At 43.5% G+C, this 16918-nt stretch overlaps 13 non-coding genes across 13 annotated transcripts; all 13 read left to right on the top strand.

The window, feature by feature from the left end:
- Positions 1-1202: 1202 nt before the first annotated feature.
- TRNAL-UAA (transfer RNA leucine (anticodon UAA)) lies at positions 1203-1285 on the top strand. Its single transcript has one exon. It is a non-coding gene; the product is annotated as a tRNA-Leu (tRNA).
- A 372-nt stretch (positions 1286-1657) lies between these two features.
- On the top strand, positions 1658-1740 carry TRNAL-UAA (transfer RNA leucine (anticodon UAA)). The gene has a single exon. It is a non-coding gene; the product is annotated as a tRNA-Leu (tRNA).
- A 1161-nt stretch (positions 1741-2901) lies between these two features.
- Positions 2902-2984, top strand: TRNAL-UAA (transfer RNA leucine (anticodon UAA)). The gene has a single exon. It is a non-coding gene; the product is annotated as a tRNA-Leu (tRNA).
- Positions 2985-3372: 388 nt separating this feature from the next.
- TRNAL-UAA (transfer RNA leucine (anticodon UAA)) lies at positions 3373-3455 on the top strand. The gene has a single exon. It is a non-coding gene; the product is annotated as a tRNA-Leu (tRNA).
- Positions 3456-3951: 496 nt separating this feature from the next.
- TRNAL-UAA (transfer RNA leucine (anticodon UAA)) lies at positions 3952-4034 on the top strand. The gene has a single exon. It is a non-coding gene; the product is annotated as a tRNA-Leu (tRNA).
- A 480-nt stretch (positions 4035-4514) lies between these two features.
- On the top strand, positions 4515-4597 carry TRNAL-UAA (transfer RNA leucine (anticodon UAA)). The gene has a single exon. It is a non-coding gene; the product is annotated as a tRNA-Leu (tRNA).
- A 388-nt stretch (positions 4598-4985) lies between these two features.
- TRNAL-UAA (transfer RNA leucine (anticodon UAA)) lies at positions 4986-5068 on the top strand. The gene has a single exon. It is a non-coding gene; the product is annotated as a tRNA-Leu (tRNA).
- A 698-nt stretch (positions 5069-5766) lies between these two features.
- Positions 5767-5849, top strand: TRNAL-UAA (transfer RNA leucine (anticodon UAA)). Its single transcript has one exon. It is a non-coding gene; the product is annotated as a tRNA-Leu (tRNA).
- Positions 5850-6329: 480 nt separating this feature from the next.
- TRNAL-UAA (transfer RNA leucine (anticodon UAA)) lies at positions 6330-6412 on the top strand. Its single transcript has one exon. It is a non-coding gene; the product is annotated as a tRNA-Leu (tRNA).
- Positions 6413-6800: 388 nt separating this feature from the next.
- On the top strand, positions 6801-6883 carry TRNAL-UAA (transfer RNA leucine (anticodon UAA)). The gene has a single exon. It is a non-coding gene; the product is annotated as a tRNA-Leu (tRNA).
- Positions 6884-8137: 1254 nt separating this feature from the next.
- TRNAL-UAA (transfer RNA leucine (anticodon UAA)) lies at positions 8138-8220 on the top strand. Its single transcript has one exon. It is a non-coding gene; the product is annotated as a tRNA-Leu (tRNA).
- A 587-nt stretch (positions 8221-8807) lies between these two features.
- Positions 8808-8890, top strand: TRNAL-UAA (transfer RNA leucine (anticodon UAA)). The gene has a single exon. It is a non-coding gene; the product is annotated as a tRNA-Leu (tRNA).
- A 1161-nt stretch (positions 8891-10051) lies between these two features.
- TRNAL-UAA (transfer RNA leucine (anticodon UAA)) lies at positions 10052-10134 on the top strand. The gene has a single exon. It is a non-coding gene; the product is annotated as a tRNA-Leu (tRNA).
- The last annotated feature ends 6784 nt before the right edge of the window (positions 10135-16918 follow it).

Genomic DNA, 16918 nt, shown 5'->3' with positions numbered 1-16918 from the left:
TCACTTTACCTTTTATGAAAAGAAAGCGGTCTGTACTATCAGCAATCTGGGAGATCAGTTCAAAGGGGATGTCAGATCAGAAAGCTATACTGACTCCGTTACACTTGCCACTATCATTGCATGAGTGGAACCATGTAATGTAAGGTGATTTAGGAAGATTTGGAACTTTACCTTTCAAGAAGTGGGTTTCCTGCAGGAGCAGCACAGACAAATCCATTCTCTTAACTGGTTCCCGACTGCTGGCTGTGTTTTTTACGGCCAGCGGTCAGGGTCCTTAAAACCCGAGCCATAGACTTTTTATGGCTCGGCTTCTAACTTGCTGCCCGAGCGATCGGGCAGCTCAATGTCGGGTCTCTGGCTGTCAGTGATTGCCGGGGACCCTGAGGAGAAGATAGAAGCAGCTTTCTATGCTTCTGTCTTCTCTGATCTCTTTTACACAGCGCTCAATGAACACTGTATATAGGAATAGAGGCAGCGGCCGCGCTGCTGTCTATTGCTCCCGGTGATCATGTGACTGATCACATGATCGGGGGTGCCGTTACTGACAGACTGCTGCTGGGTCTAACTAGAACCAGCACAGCCCTATTAGTGACAATCGTCACTATGAGAGGGATGATTTCCCCTGTAACTGGGGCTGCTGTGCAGCCCCAGTTACAGTGGAAAAACATGGTGTAAAATAAAGAAAAAATATATATAAAGTTCCCCAAAGGTCTTTTTTGACCTTAGAGGGACAGACCATAGTAATAAAAAAATAGTAAAGTAAAGTGCAAAAAAAATTTAAGAATAAATACACATAAAATACCCACTTTTCTAAACTCATAAGGCACTGGCGCCCTTGGAGCCTACAGATATAGAGATATATGTTGCTGTCACATTGACTTTACTTATGTGGTCATGGCATTAAAGAGATTAAAAGGAATTGGATACAGTCATAGAAGTCCTCGATATGTCATACAGGACTTTTTAGGTCAATACCAAAAATACAGCCGATTTTCAATTGGTATCCATATGAGTTTGGTCTTCTAACTAGCCCTACATAATAAAAAGCCAGCTTGTGGTGCATAGTGAGAAAATTCCACAATATTCTACAGTTCATACCGCTTGAATTTATGCTCAAACTAGGATGGTTTTCATTGTTTTCTAAACTCTTAAGGCTCACCTGCACTGGCGCTCTCCTGCACTGGCTTTCACTACCACAGAACACCAGGATGGCCGAGTGGTTAAGGCGTTGGACTTAAGATCCAATGGATTTGTATCCACGTGGGTTCGAGCCCCACTCCTGGTATAAGTTTTAACCTTGGAGCCTACAGATATAGAGATATATGTTGCTGTCACATTGACTTTACTTATGTGGTCATGGCATTAAAGAGATTTATAGGAATTGGATACAGTCATAGAAGTCCTCGATACACGACTTTTCAGGTCAATACCAAAAATACAGCCGATTTTCAATTGGTATCCATATGAGTTTGGTCTTCTAACTAGCCCTACATAATAAAAAGCCAGCTTGTGGTGCATAGTGAGAAAATTCCACAATATTCTACAGTTCATACCGCTTGAATTTATGCTCAAACTAGGATGGTTTTCATTGTTTTCTAAACTCTTAAGGCTCACCTGCACTGGCGCTCTCCTGCACTGGCTTTCACTACCACAGAACACCAGGATGGAAGAGTGGTTAAGGCGTTGGACTTAAGATCCAATGGATTTGTATCCACGTGGGTTCGAGCCCCACTCCTGGTATAAGTTTTAACCTTGGAGCCTACAGATATAGAGATAAATGTTGCTGTCACATTGACTTTACGTATGTGGTCATGGCATTAAAGAGATTTATAGGAATTGGATACAGTCATAGAAGTCCTCTCATGCACTGGCTTGTGCAACCACAGAACACCAGGATGGCCAAGTGGTTAAGATCCAATGGATTTGTATCCACGTGGGTTTGAGCCCCACTCCTGGTATAAGTTGGAACCTACAGATATAGAGATATATGTTGCTGTCACATTGACTTTACTTATGTGGTCATGGCATTAAAGAGATTAAAAGGAATTGGATACAGTCATAGAAGTCCTCGATACACGACTTTTCAGGTCAATACCAAAAATACAGCCGATTTTCAATTGGTATCCATATGAGTTTGGTCTTCTAACTAGCCCTACATAATAAAAAGCCAGCTTGTGGTGCATAGTGAGAAAATTCCACAATATTCTACAGTTCATACCGCTTGAATTTATGCTCAAACTAGGAAGGTATTCATTGTTTTCTAAACTCATAAGGCTCATCTGCACTGGCGCTCTCATGCACTGGCTTGGGCTACCACAGTTCATACCGCTTGAATTTATGCTCAAACTAGGAAGGTTTTCATTGTTTTCGAAACTCATAAGGCTCACCTGCACTGGCGCTCTCCTGCACTGGCTCGCACTACCACGGAACACCAGGATGGCTGAGTGGTTAAGGCGTTGAACTTAAGATCCATTGGATTTGTATCCATGTGGGTTTGAGCCCTGCTCCTGGTAAAAGTTTTAACCTTGGAGCCTACAGTTATAGAGATATATGTTGCTGTCACATTGACTTTACTTATGTGGTCATGGCATTAAAGAGATTAAAAGGAATTGGATACAGTCATAGAAGTCCTCGATACACGACTTTTCAGGTCAATACCAAAAATACAGCCGATTTTCAATTGGTATCCATATGGGTTTGGTCTTCTAACTAGCCCTACATAACAAAAAGCCAGCTTGTGGTGCATAGTGAGAAAATTCCACAATATTCTACAGTTCATACCGCTTAAATTTATGCTCAAACTAAGATCGTTTTCATTGTTTTCTAAACTCTTACGGCTCACCTGCACTGGCGCTCTCCTGCACTGGCGCTCTCCTGCACTGGCTTTCACTACCACAGAACACCAGGATGGCCGAGTGGTTAAGGCGTTGGACTTAAGATCCAATGGATTTGTATCCACGTGGGTTCGAGCCCCACTCCTGGTATAAGTTTTAACCTTGGAGCCTACAGATATAGAGATATATGTTGCTGTCACATTGACTTTACTTATGTGGTCATGGCATTAAAAAGATTTATAGGAATTGGATACAGTCATAGAAGTCCTCGATACACGACTTTTGAGGTCAATACCAAAAATACAGCCGATTTTCAATTGGTATCCATATGAGTTTGGTCTTCTAACTAGCCCTACATAATAAAAAGCCAGCTTGTGGTGCATAGTGAGAAAATGCCACAATATTCTACAGTTCATACCGCTTGAATTTATGCTCAAACTAGGATGGTTTTCATCGTTTTCTAAACTCTTAAGGCTCACCTGCACTGGCGCTCTCCAGCACTGGCGCTCTCCTGCACTGGCTTTCACTACCACAGAACACCAGGATGGCCGAGTGGTTAAGGCGTTGGACTTAAGATCCAATGGATTTGTATCCACGTGGGTTCGAGCCCCACTCCTGGTATAAGTTTTAACCTTGGAACCTACAGATATAGAGATATATGTTGCTGTCACATTGACTTTACTTATGTGGTCATGGCATTAAAGAGATTAAAAGGAATTGGATACAGTCATAGAAGTCCTCGATACACAACTTTTCAGGTCAATACCAAAAATACAGCCGATTTTCAATTGGTATCCATATGAGTTTGGTCTTCTAACTAGCCCTACATAATAAAAAGCCAGCTTGTGGTGCATAGTGAGAAAATTCCACAATATTCTACAGTTCATACCGCTTGAATTTATGCTCAAACTAGGAAGGTATTCATTGTTTTCTAAACTCATAAGGCTCATCTGCACTGGCGCTCTCATGCACAGGCTTGGGCTACCACAGTTCATACCGCTTGAATTTATGCTCAAACTAGGAAGGTTTTCATTGTTTTCGAAACTCATAAGGCTCACCTGCACTGGCGCTCTCCTGCACTGGCTCTCTCCTGCACTGGCTCGCACTTCCACAGAACACCGGGATGGCCGAGTGGTTAAGGCGTTGAACTTAAGATCCAATGGATTTGTATCCATGTGGGTTTGAGCCCCGCTCCTGGTAAAAGTGTTAACCTTGGAGCCTACAGTTATAGAGATATATGTTGCTGTCACATTGACTTTACTTATGTGGTCATGGCATTAAAGAGATTAAAAGGAATTGGATACAGTCATAGAAGTCCTCGATACACGACTTCTCAGGTCAATACCAAAAATACAGCCGATTTTCAATTGGTATCCATATGGGTTTCGTCTTCTAACTAGCCCTACATAACAAAAAGCCAGCTTGTGGTGCATAGTGAGAAAATTCCACAATATTCTACAGTTCATACCGCTTGAATTTATGCTCAAACTAGGAAGGTATTCATTGTTTTCTAAACTCATAAGGCTCATCTGCACTGGCGCTCTCATGCACTGGCTTGGGCTACCACAGTTCATACCGCTTGAATTTATGCTCAAACTAGGAAGGTTTTCATTGTTTTCTAAACTCATAAGGCTCACCTGCACTGGCGCTCTCCTGCACTGGCTCGCACTACCACAGAACACCAGGATGGCCGAGTGGTTAAGGCGATGAACTTAAGATCCATTGGATTTGTATCCATGTGGGTTTGAGCCCTGCTCCTGGTAAAAGTTTTAACCTTGGAGCCTACAGTTATAGAGATATATGTTGCTGTCACATTGACTTTACTTATGTGGTCATGGCATTAAAGAGATTAAAAGGAATTGGATACAGTCATAGAAGTCCTCGATACACGACTTTTCAGGTCAATACCAAAAATACAGCCGATTTTCAATTGGTATCCATATGGGTTTGGTCTTCTAACTAGCCCTACATAACAAAAAGCCAGCTTGTGGTGCATAGTGAGAAAATTCCACAATATTCTACAGTTCATACCGCTTAAATTTATGCTCAAACTAAGATGGTTTTCATTGTTTTCTAAACTCTTAAGGCTCACCTGCACTGGCGCTCTCCAGCACTGGCGCTCTCCTGCACTGGCTTTCACTACCACAGAACACCAGGATGGCCGAGTGGTTAAGGCGTTGGACTTAAGATCCAATGGATTTGTATCCTCGTGGGTTCGAGCCCCACTCCTGGTATAAGTTTTAACCTTGGAGCCTACAGATATAGAGATATATGTTGCTGTCACATTGACTTTACTTATGTGGTCATGGCATTAAAGAGATGTATAGGAATTGGATACAGTCATAGAAGTCCTCTCATGCACTGGCTTGTGCTACCACAGAACACCAGGATGGCCAAGTGGTTAAGATCCAATGGATTTGTATCCACGTGGGTTCGAGCCCCACTCCTGGTATAAGTTTTAACCTTGGAACCTACAGATATAGAGATATATGTTGCTGTCACATTGACTTTACTTATGTGGTCATGGCATTAAAGAGATTAAAAGGAATTGGATACAGTCATAGAAGTCCTCGATACACGACTTTTCAGGTCAATACCAAAAATACAGCCGATTTTCAATTGGTATCCATATGAGTTTGGTCTTCTAACTAGCCCTACATAATAAAAAGCCAGCTTGTGGTGCATAGTGAGAAAATGCCACAATATTCTACAGTTCATACCGCTTGAATTTATGCTCAAACTAGGAAGGTATTCATTGTTTTCTAAACTCATAAGGCTCATCTGCACTGGCGCTCTCATGCACAGGCTTGGGCTACCACAGTTCATACCGCCTGAATTTATGCTCAAACTAGGAAGGTTTTCATTGTTTTCAAAACTCATAAGGCTCACCTGCACTGGCGCTCTCCTGCACTGGCTCGCACTTCCACAGAACACCAGGATGGCCTAGTGGTTAAGGCGTTGAACTTAAGATCCAATGGATTTGTATCCATGTGGGTTTGAGCCCCGCTCCAGGTAAAAGTTTTAACCTTGGAGCCTACAGTTATAGAGATATATGTTGCTGTCACATTGACTTTACTTATGTGGTCATGGCATTAAAGAGATTAAAAGGAATTGGATACAGTCATAGAAGTCCTCGATACACGACCTTTCAGGTCAATACCAAAAATACAGCCGATTTTCAATTGGTAACCATATGAGTTTGGTCTTCTAACTAGCCCTACATAATAAAAAGCCAGCTTGTGGTGCATAGTGAGAAAATTCCACAATATTCTACAGTTCATACCGCTTGAATTTATGCTCAAACTAGGAAGGTATTCATTGTTTTCTAAACTCATAAGGCTCATCTGCACTGGCGCTCTCATGCACAGGCTTGGGCTACCACAGTTCATACCGCTTGAATTTATGCTCAAACTAGGAAGGTTTTCATTGTTTTCGAAACTCATAAGGCTCACCTGCACTGGCGCTCTCCTGCACTGGCTCGCACTTCCACAGAACACCAGGATGGCTGAGTGGTTAAGGCGTTGAACTTAAGATCCAATGGATTTGTATCCATGTGGGTTTGAGCCCCGCTCCTGGTAAAAGTTTTAACCTTGGAGCCTACAGTTATAGAGATATATGTTGCTGTCACATTGACTTTACTTATGTGGTCATGGCATTAAAGAGATTAAAAGGAATTGGATACAGTCATAGAAGTCCTCGATACACGACTTTTCAGGTCAATACCAAAAATACAGCCGATTTTCAATTGGTATCCATATGGGTTTGGTCTTCTAACTAGCCCTACATAACAAAAAGCCAGCTTGTGGTGCATAGTGAGAAAATTCCACAATATTCTACAGTTCATACCGCTTGAATTTATGCTCAAACTAGGAAGGTATTCATTGTTTTCTAAACTCATAAGGCTCATCTGCACTGGCGCTCTCCAGCACTGGCGCTCTCCTGCACTGGCTTTCACTACCACAGAACACCAGGATGGCCGAGTGGTTAAGGCGTTGGACTTAAGATCCAATGGATTTGTATCCACGTGGGTTCGAGCCCCACTCCTGGTATAAGTTTTAACCTTGGAGCCTACAGATATAGAGATATATGTTGCTGTCACATTGACTTTACTTATGTGGTCATGGCATTAAAGAGATGTATAGGAATTGGATACAGTCATAGAAGTCCTCTCATGCACTGGCTTGTGCTACCACAGAACACCAGGATGGCCAAGTGGTTAAGATCCAATGGATTTGTATCCACGTGGGTTCGAGCCCCACTCCTGGTATAACCTTGGAACCTACAGATATAGAGATATATGTTGCTGTCACATTGACTTTACTTATGTGGTCATGGCATTAAAGAGATTAAAAGGAATTGGATACAGTCATAGAAGTCCTCGATACACGACTTTTCAGGTCAATACCAAAAATACAGCCGATTTTCAATTGGTATCCATATGAGTTTGGTCTTCTAACTAGCCCTACATAATAAAAAGCCAGCTTGTGGTGCATAGTGAGAAAATGCCACAATATTCTACAGTTCATACCGCTTGAATTTATGCTCAAACTAGGAAGGTATTCATTGTTTTCTAAACTCATAAGGCTCATCTGCACTGGCGCTCTCATGCACAGGCTTGGGCTACCACAGTTCATACCGCCTGAATTTATGCTCAAACTAGGAAGGTTTTCATTGTTTTCAAAACTCATAAGGCTCACCTGCACTGGCGCTCTCCTGCACTGGCTCGCACTTCCACAGAACACCAGGATGGCCTAGTGGTTAAGGCGTTGAACTTAAGATCCACTGGATTAGTATCCATGTGGGTTTGAGCCCCGCTCCAGGTAAAAGTTTTAACCTTGGAGCCTACAGTTATAGAGATATATGTTGCTGTCACATTGACTTTACTTATGTGGTCATGGCATTAAAGAGATTAAAAGGAATTGGATACAGTCATAGAAGTCCTCGATACACGACCTTTCAGGTCAATACCAAAAATACAGCCGATTTTCAATTGGTATCCATATGAGTTTGGTCTTCTAACTAGCCCTACATAATAAAAAGCCAGCTTGTGGTGCATAGTGAGAAAATTCCACAATATTCTACAGTTCATACCGCTTGAATTTATGCTCAAACTAGGAAGGTATTCATTGTTTTCTAAACTCATAAGGCTCATCTGCACTGGCGCTCTCATGCACAGGCTTGGGCTACCACAGTTCATACCGCTTGAATTTATGCTCAAACTAGGAAGGTTTTCATTGTTTTCGAAACTCATAAGGCTCACCTGCACTGGCGCTCTCCTGCACTGGCTCGCACTTCCACAGAACACCAGGATGGCTGAGTGGTTAAGGCGTTGAACTTAAGATCCAATGGATTTGTATCCATGTGGGTTTGAGCCCCGCTCCTGGTAAAAGTTTTAACCTTGGAGCCTACAGTTATAGAGATATATGTTGCTGTCACATTGACTTTACTTATGTGGTCATGGCATTAAAGAGATTTATAGGAATTGGATACAGTCATAGAAGTCCTCGATACACGACTTTTCAGGTCAATACCAAAAATACAGCCGATTTTCAATTGGTATCCATATGAGTTTGGTCTTCTAACTAGCCCTACATAATAAAAAGCCAGCTTGTGGTGCATGGTGAGAAAATTCCACAATATTCTACAGTTCATACCGCTTGAATTTATGCTCAAACTAGGATGGTTTTCATTGTTTTCTAAACTCTTAAGCCTCACCTGCACTGGCGCTCTCCTGCACTGGCTTGCTATACCACAGAACACCAGGATGGCCGAGTGGTTAAGGCGTTGGACTTAAGATTTGTGGGTTCGAGCCCCACTCCTGGTATAAGTTTTAACCTTGGAGTCTACAGATATAGAGATATATGTTGCTGTCACATTGACTTTACTTATGTGGTCATGGCATTAAAGAGATTTATAGGAATTGGATACAGTCATAGAAGTCCTCTCATGCACTGGCTTCTGCTACCACAGAACACCAGGATGGCCGAGTAGTTAAGGCGTTGGACTTAAGATCCAATGGATTTGTATCCACGTGGGTTCGAGCCCCACTCCTGGTATAAGTTTTAACCTTGGAGCCTACAGATATAGAGATATATGTTGCTCAAACTAGGTGCTCTCATGCACGACTTTTCAGGTCAATACCAAAAATACAGCCGATTTTTATTTGGTATCCATATGAGTTTGGTCTTCTAACTAGCCCGACATCTTAAAAAACCAGCTTGTGGTGCATAGTGAGAAAATCCCACAATATTCTACAGTTCATACCGCTTGAATTTATGCTCAAACTAGGATGGTTTTCATTGTTTTCTAAACTCATAAGGCTCACCTGCACTGGCACTCTCATGCACTGGCTTGGGCTACCACAGAACACCAGGATGGCCGAGTGGTTAAGGCGTTGGACTTAAGATCGTGGGTTCGAGCCCCACTCCTGGTATAAGTTTTAACCTTGGAACCTACAGATATAGAGATATATGTTGCTGTCACATTGACTTTACTTATGTGGTCATGGCATTAAAGAGATTAAAAGGAATAGGATACAGTCATAGAAGTCCTCGATACACGACTTTTCAGGTCAATACAAAAAATACAGCCGATTTTCAATTGGTATCCGTATGAGTTTGGTCTTCTAACTAGCCCGCCATCATAAAAAGCCAGCTTGTGGTGCATAGTGAGAAAATTCCACAATATTCTACAGTTCATACCGCTTGAATTTATGCTTAAACTATGAAGGTTTACATTGTTTTCTAAACTCATAAGGCTCACCTGCACTGGCGCTCACCTGTACTGGAGCTCTCCTGTACTGGCTCGCACTACCACAGAACACCAGGATGGCCATGTGGTTAAGGCGTTGGACTTAAGATTCAATGGATTTGTAGCCATGTGGGTTTGAGCCCCCACTCCTGGTATAAGTTTTAACCTTGGAGTCTACAGATATAGAGATATATGTTGCTCAAACTAGGTGCTCTCATGCACGACTTTTCAGGTCAATACCAAAAATACAGCCGATTTTTATTTGGTATCCATATGAGTTTGGTCTTCTAACTAGCCCGACATCTTAAAAAACCAGCTTGTGGTGCATAGTGAGAAAATGCCACAATATTCTACAGTTCATACCGCTTGAATTTATGCTCAAACTAGGATGGTTTTCATTGTTCTCTAAACAAATAAGGCTCACCTGCACTGGCACTCTCCTGCGCTGGCTCCAACCACTGCAGAACACCAGGATGGCCGAGTGGTTAAGGTGTTGGACTTAAGATCCAATGGATTTGTATCCATGTGGGTTCGAACCATACTCCTGGTATAAGTTTTAACCTTGGAGCCTACAGATATAGAGATATATGTTGCTGTCACATTGACTTTACTTATGTATTCATGGCATTAAAGAGATTAAAAGGAATTGGATACAGTCATAGAAGTCCTCGATATGTCATACACGACTTTTCAGGTCAATACCAAAAATACAGCCGATTTTCAATTGGTATCCATATGAGTTTGGTCTTCTAACTAGCCCGACATCAGAAAAAGCCAGCTTGTGGTGCATAGTGAGAAAATTCCACAATATTCTACAGTTTATACCGCTTGGATTTTTGCTCAAACTAGGATGGTCTTCATTGTTTGCTAAACTTATCAGGCTCACCTGCACTGGCGCTCTCCTGCATGGGCTCTGCCCGGCAAACAACACCAGGATGGCCGAGTGGTTAAGGCGTTGGACTTAAGATCCAAAGGATTTGTATCCCCACTCCTGGTATAAGTTTTAACTTTGGAGTATACAGAGTTTCCTAAAAAATAGCAGTCAGTGAATAAAAGGAAAGATGACTGTTGACCTTTATCATGGTCTTTCTTATGTAAGATACCACAGTTTAACTGTGGGGATGCTTGCAGAATAAACCTAAATTAAAAGCTCCTCCGATGTTTTCGTATCGACGTGCTTGTAGTCTGAATGATAAATTGGTGAAATAACATATGGGCACGGGTAAGAGAGAATCTCAATCTTATATTATTACTCAAAATAAGGGGTGTTTTCCAAGTTTGGGGTGTGTGAAATGCTCCCTAACGATTAAGAGAGGGTCTTTTGAGTATCCAAAAAAGTGAAAACCTATAATATTAAACATTATTTAACTTAACTCTGATCATGTTGTATATCTGCTACAGTTCCCTCACAATTTTTTGTACAGCTCTTGTGCGATATGTGGTAATTTTAAAAAGCATAAAAAGTCCTAAAGTCTTGTGTGTTTTTAAACTGGTGGAGTCTTACCACCATCTACCTTCCGTTTACCCATAGCGATATATGTTGCTGTCACATTGACTTTACTTATGTGGTCATGGCATTAAAGAGATTAAAAGGAATTGGATACAGTCATAGAAGTCCTCGATATGTCATATACGACTTTTCAGGTCAATACCAAAAATTTAGCCGATTTTCAATTGGCATCCATATGATTTTGGGCTTCTGACTAGCCCGACCTCATAAAAAGCCAGCACATGGTGCATAGTGAGAAAATTCCACAATATTCTACAGTTTCTACCGTTTGAATTTGTGCTCAAAATAGGATGTTCTTCATTGTTGTCCATATTTATCAGGCTCACCTGCACTGCCACTCACCTGCACAGGCTCTCACCATCATCCAACACCAGGATGGCCGAGTGGTTAAAGGCATTGGACTTAAGATCCAATGGTTATGTATCTGTGTCCTCTGGACGTAGATACAAATTATTATTATTATTATTATTATTATTATAGGCTGCACATTCATTGAGGTGAGATGAGCTTCTCGCCTCAGGCGGCGGCATGTTGCCTCTCTGATGGGATGGCGGCACCACTGAAACCAGTCGCCGCCACCCCCTCTTGCACTAATTGTACCTGCGTCTATAGTACGTAGATACAATTACATGCATTAGCGCTGAATGACCGGGCACACTCTGTGCCCAACCATTCAGCACCTTACAATGACGCTGATTGGCAGGGCAAAATGACTTGCCCCGCCAATCAGCGCCCTTCAAAGACGCTAGCGGCTGGATGACGTCATTGCGCAGCTTCCATTGTTGAAAGGCGCTGATTGACGGGGCAATTGACGGATTGAAGTAATTCTGCCCTGTCAACGACCTGCTGCATTGCCACCGGACGGCGCAGGAACGGGATCATGTGAGTATGTAAAGTTTTTTTTTTTTCTAATTAAACGATGAGAGGCAGGTAGGGCTCTATCTACAGGGGTGGGCTATATGTAGTGCACTATCTACATGGGTGGGCTATATGTGGGACACTATATAAAGGGGAAGCTATTTGTGAGGCACTTTAATGTCCATGGCTGCGGGTTGTCAGCTCCGTTCCCCCCTGACAGCCGCAGCCACGAGTCGGCAAGCGCTGGCCCCAGTCTCCTCTTCAGGAGATGCCAGCGCTCGCGTCCACTCACCTCAACCGGATGCCTGCTCTTAAAGGGGCAGCACGCGCACCAGACCTTGTTGATGAACTTGGACACGTGAGTACACTGGACTATAAGAGGGGCCCAGCCCCCTAGTTCTATGCCTGAGCGTTGTTGTGTTCCCTAGTTTGTCTATGTGATGGCCTCCTAGTGTGTTTCCTGTTCCTGTACCTATTCCAGTTCCTGTACCCGTTCCAGTTCCTGTTCCTTGCATTTCCATACCTTCCTGGTCGAGCACTGTGCTGTGCCAAAGTCATGTCGTGCTGTATCCACGTCTGACCTGCTTCACCTCGCCTGATGTCTACCTGCTGCCTAGTCCTAGCCGAGCCTGCCCTGCTGCTGTCTGAGCTGCCACAGGTACCTATGCGAACTATAGAATTTCACCTGTTCTCTGTTGGCCAGCTGCTTTACCGCCAAGGCAGTACGGCCCAGTGGGTCCACAGACCCTTCGTGACAGGCACTATCTACATGGGTGGGCTTTATGTGGAGCACTATCTATAGGGGGAGCTATATGTATTGCACTATCTACAGAGGTGGGCTATATGTGGAGCACTATCTATAGGGAGAGCTATATGTAGGTCAGCATGGTGGCTCAGTGGTTATCACTATTGCCTTGCAGTTCTGGAGTCCATATGTGGGCACTACCTACAGGGGCTTCTATGTAGGGCAGTATCTACAAGGTGGCTATGGGGGCACTGTCTACAGGGGGCACGGTGTGAGTGTATGGGGGACACAGTGTAAGGTACTATTATAATAAGGGACACAGCGTATGGCGCTATTATAATTAGAATTGCAGTATATGGCGCTGTTATATTTAGGGGCGTTGATAATTTTATCTTCGTTTATTGGTGCAGAAATGTTTTAAAAGTGACAATCTGAAGACATCTGAGCGGAAAACTGCAGAAATGGATTGTGTCCGGGAGAAGTCATCATAGAGGTCTGGGCCGTATGGAGAAGAAAAGAGAAAAAGAACTAGAATCTGAGATGTCACCGGTGAGTCACTTAATGTAAATGTTCATTCTGCCTCTAATCAGTAATGTAGTCACTGTATGATCTGCAGTGAGATGATGGGTGGTTTGATGTTTTTTTTTGTGAAACAGCATCTCCCAGAATAACCTTACCATTGTTCGGGTCATGCTGGGAGCGGTAGTTTTACACAGTACAACCCCATATGGCAGGGGTTGCACTAAATTTAGCTGTATTTGTTCTGGTGCCATACATATGTACTGAGCTTGGATCTGGTGCTGTATATATGTACTGACCTATGTTCTGGTGCAGTATATATGTACTGAGCTTGGTTCTGGGGCTGTATTCATGTACTGAGCTTGGTTCTGGTGTTGTATATATGTAATGAGCTTGGTTCTGATGCTGTAATTACATAGGATGTTGTCACGTTCGGTGCGTGGACCCACTGGGCCGTACCGCCTTGACGGTAGAGCAGCTGGCCAACAGGATACCAAGTCAAAGTCTATAGTTTGGATAGGTGTACCTCTGGTAACTTCAGGCAGTAGCGAAGGTAGGCTCGGATGGGACATTGGCAGCAGGCAATCACCAGGCGTGGTGAAACAAGGAAGGCGTAGTACACAGCAGAACACGACTCCAACTCTAAATGGCCCTTGGACCAAGATAGCACGAGATACAGGTAGCAGGAACAGGAACACTGGTAACTGGAAAACACTTAAGGGACCATTTGCAAAGAAGAACATACACTACCGTTCAAAAGATTAGGGTCACTTAGAAATGTCCTTATTTTTTCAATGAAGATAACATTAAATTAATCAGAAATACACTCTATACATTGTTAATGTGGTAAATGACTATTCTAGCTGCAAACGTCTGGTTTTTAATGCAATATCTACATAGGTGTATAGAGGCCCATTTCCAGCAACCATCACTCCAGTGCTCTAATGATACATTGTGTTTGTTAACTGTGTTAGAAGGCTAATGGATGATTAGAAAACACTTGAAAACCCTTGTGCAATTATGTTAGCACCACTGTAAACAGTTTTGCTGTTTAGAGGAGCTATAAAACTGACCTTCCTTTGAGCTAGTTGAGAATCTGGAGCATTACATTTGTGGGTTCGATTAAACGCTCAAAATGGCTAGAAAAAGAGAGCTTTCATGTGAAACTCGACAGTCTATTCTTATTCTTAGAAATGAAGGCTATTCCATGCGAGAAATTGCCAAGAAACGGAAGTTTTCCTACAACGGTGTGTATTACTCCCTTCAGAGGACAGCACAAACAGGCTCTAACCAGAGTAGAAAGAGAAGTGGGAGGCCCCGCTGCACAACTGAGAAACAAGACAAGTACATTAGAGTCTCTAGTTTGAGAAATAGACGCCTCACAGGTCCTCAACTGGCAGTTTCATTAAATAGTACCCGCAAAACGCCAATGTCAACAGTGTAGAGGCGACTCCTGGATGCTGGCCTTCAGGGCAGAGTGGCAAAGAAAAAGCCATGTCTGAGACTGGCTAATAAAAGGAAAAGATTAATATGGGCAAAAGCACACAGACATTGGACAGAGAAAGATTGGAAAATAGTGTTATGGAGAGACAAACCGAAGTTTGAGGTGTTTGGATCACACAGAAGAACATTTGTGAGACGCAGAACAACTGAAAAGATGTTGGAAGAGTGCCTGACGCCATCTGTCAAGCATGGTGGAGGTAATGTGATGGTCTGGGGTTGCTTTGGTGGTGGTAAAGTGGGAGATTTGTACAAAGTAAAAGGGATTTTGAATAAGAAAGGCTATCACTCCATTTTGCAACGCCATGCAATACCCTGTGGACAGCGCTTGATTGGAGCCAATTTCATCCTACAACAGGACAATGACCCAAAGCACACCTCCAAATTATGCAAGAACTATTTAGGGAAGAAGCAGGCAGCTGGTATTCTATCTGTAATGGAGTGGCCAGCGCAGTCACCAGATCTCAACCCATAGAGCTATTGTGGGAGCAGCTTGACCGTATGGTACGCAAGAAGTGCCCATCAAGCCAATCCAACTTGTGGGAGGGCCTTCTGGAAGCATGGGGTGAAATTTCTCCCGATTACCTCAGCAAATTAACAGCTAGAATGCCAAAAGGTCTGCAATGCTGTAATTGCTGCCAATGGAGCATTCTGTGACGAAAGCAAAGTTTGAAGGAGAAAATTATTATTTCAAATAAAAATCATTATTTCTAACCTTGTCAATGTCTTGACTATATTTTCTAGTCATTTTGCAACTCATTTGATAAATATAAGTGTGAGTTTTCATGGAAAACACAAAATTGTCTGGGTGACCCAAACTTTTGAACGGTAGTGTAGGTAAACAATAACGCTCAGGCAATGCAGGAAGGGGCAGGGCCCTTCTTATAGTCCAGGGTGATTATGGGCTAATTAGGTATCAAATTAGCCCTATGGGACACGGCCCAGTGAAGCGGAAGTGAGCGCTGGCGTCTCCTGACGAGGAGATGCGGACCAGCGTTCACTGATCCATGGCTGCGGCTGTCAGGAGGTGAGTAATCCTGACGGTCCGCGGCCATGGGTGTTACAGTATCCCCCCTCTTACCGCCCCTCCTCTGGCTCCTAGGACCTCTCTTCTGGACCAAACCCCCTCCAATCCACTAAATAAAAAGTTCTACCTCTTACTCTCTTGGTGTCTAGGATCTCCTTAACCTCGAATTTATCAGAAAAACCGCTGGGAGCAACTGCAGGACTAGGAATCCTGGTGTAGCGGTTCAGGACAACAGGCTTCAGGGAGGAGACAAGGAAGGAGTTGGGGATCTTGAAGGTAGGAGGCAGCCAAAGCTTATAGGAGACAGGGTTGATCGGTTACAAGATCTCGAAGGGTCCGAGGAACCTGGGAGCAAACTTGTATGATGGCACCCATAGCCAGATATTTTTGGAGGACAGCCAAACCTTGGTACCTGGATGAAACTGGGGAGGTTATCTTCTCCTTGTGTCTGCCTTACGTTTCATGCGGTTGACCGCCAGCAGAATGGAGGATCGGGCCAGCTGCCAGATCTGCATGAAGTCCCTAAAAGCAGAATCAGCTGCGGGCACCTTGGACATAACAGCCACCGGGAGAGGAATACATGGGTGTTGGCCGTAGACAATGAAGAACGGTGTATTTCTTGTGGACTCGCTTGTATGGTTATTGTACGAGAACTCGGCCCAAGGAAGAAGCTGCACCCAGTCATCATGCTGCCTGTAGATGAAGTGTCATAGGTAGTTCTCCATGATCTAATTGATCCTCTCGACCTGAGCATTGGACTGGGGGTGGTAGGCTGAGGCAAAGTCCAACTTTACATTGAGGACTTTACAGAAGGCTCTCCAGAAACTTGAGGAACTGAACCCCCCAATCAGACACGATATGTCGAGGTAAGTCGTGTAGGCGGAAGATGTGTTGGATAAAGATGCTGGCCAATAGAGAAGCAGAAGGCAGACCGGTCAGCGGAACGAAGTGAGCCATCTTCGGAAATCGATCCACCAACAACCCAGACTGTACTCCATCCAGCAGAGGGAGGCAGGTCTGTAACAAAGTCCATTGGTATATGATGCCAGGGAGCATCGGGTACAGGCAGCGGCTGGAGCAGCGCTGCAGGTTTGGAGTGAGCAACCTTATTAGCCGCGCACACCGAGCAGGACGAAACAAAGTCCATGATGTCTTTGGGAAGCGTAGGCCACCAG

The sequence above is a fragment of the Rhinoderma darwinii genome, chromosome 4, assembly GCF_050947455.1.
Source record: "Rhinoderma darwinii isolate aRhiDar2 chromosome 4, aRhiDar2.hap1, whole genome shotgun sequence".
NCBI lineage: Eukaryota > Metazoa > Chordata > Amphibia > Anura > Rhinodermatidae > Rhinoderma > Rhinoderma darwinii.
This window is presented reverse-complemented; position numbering and strand designations above follow the sequence as displayed.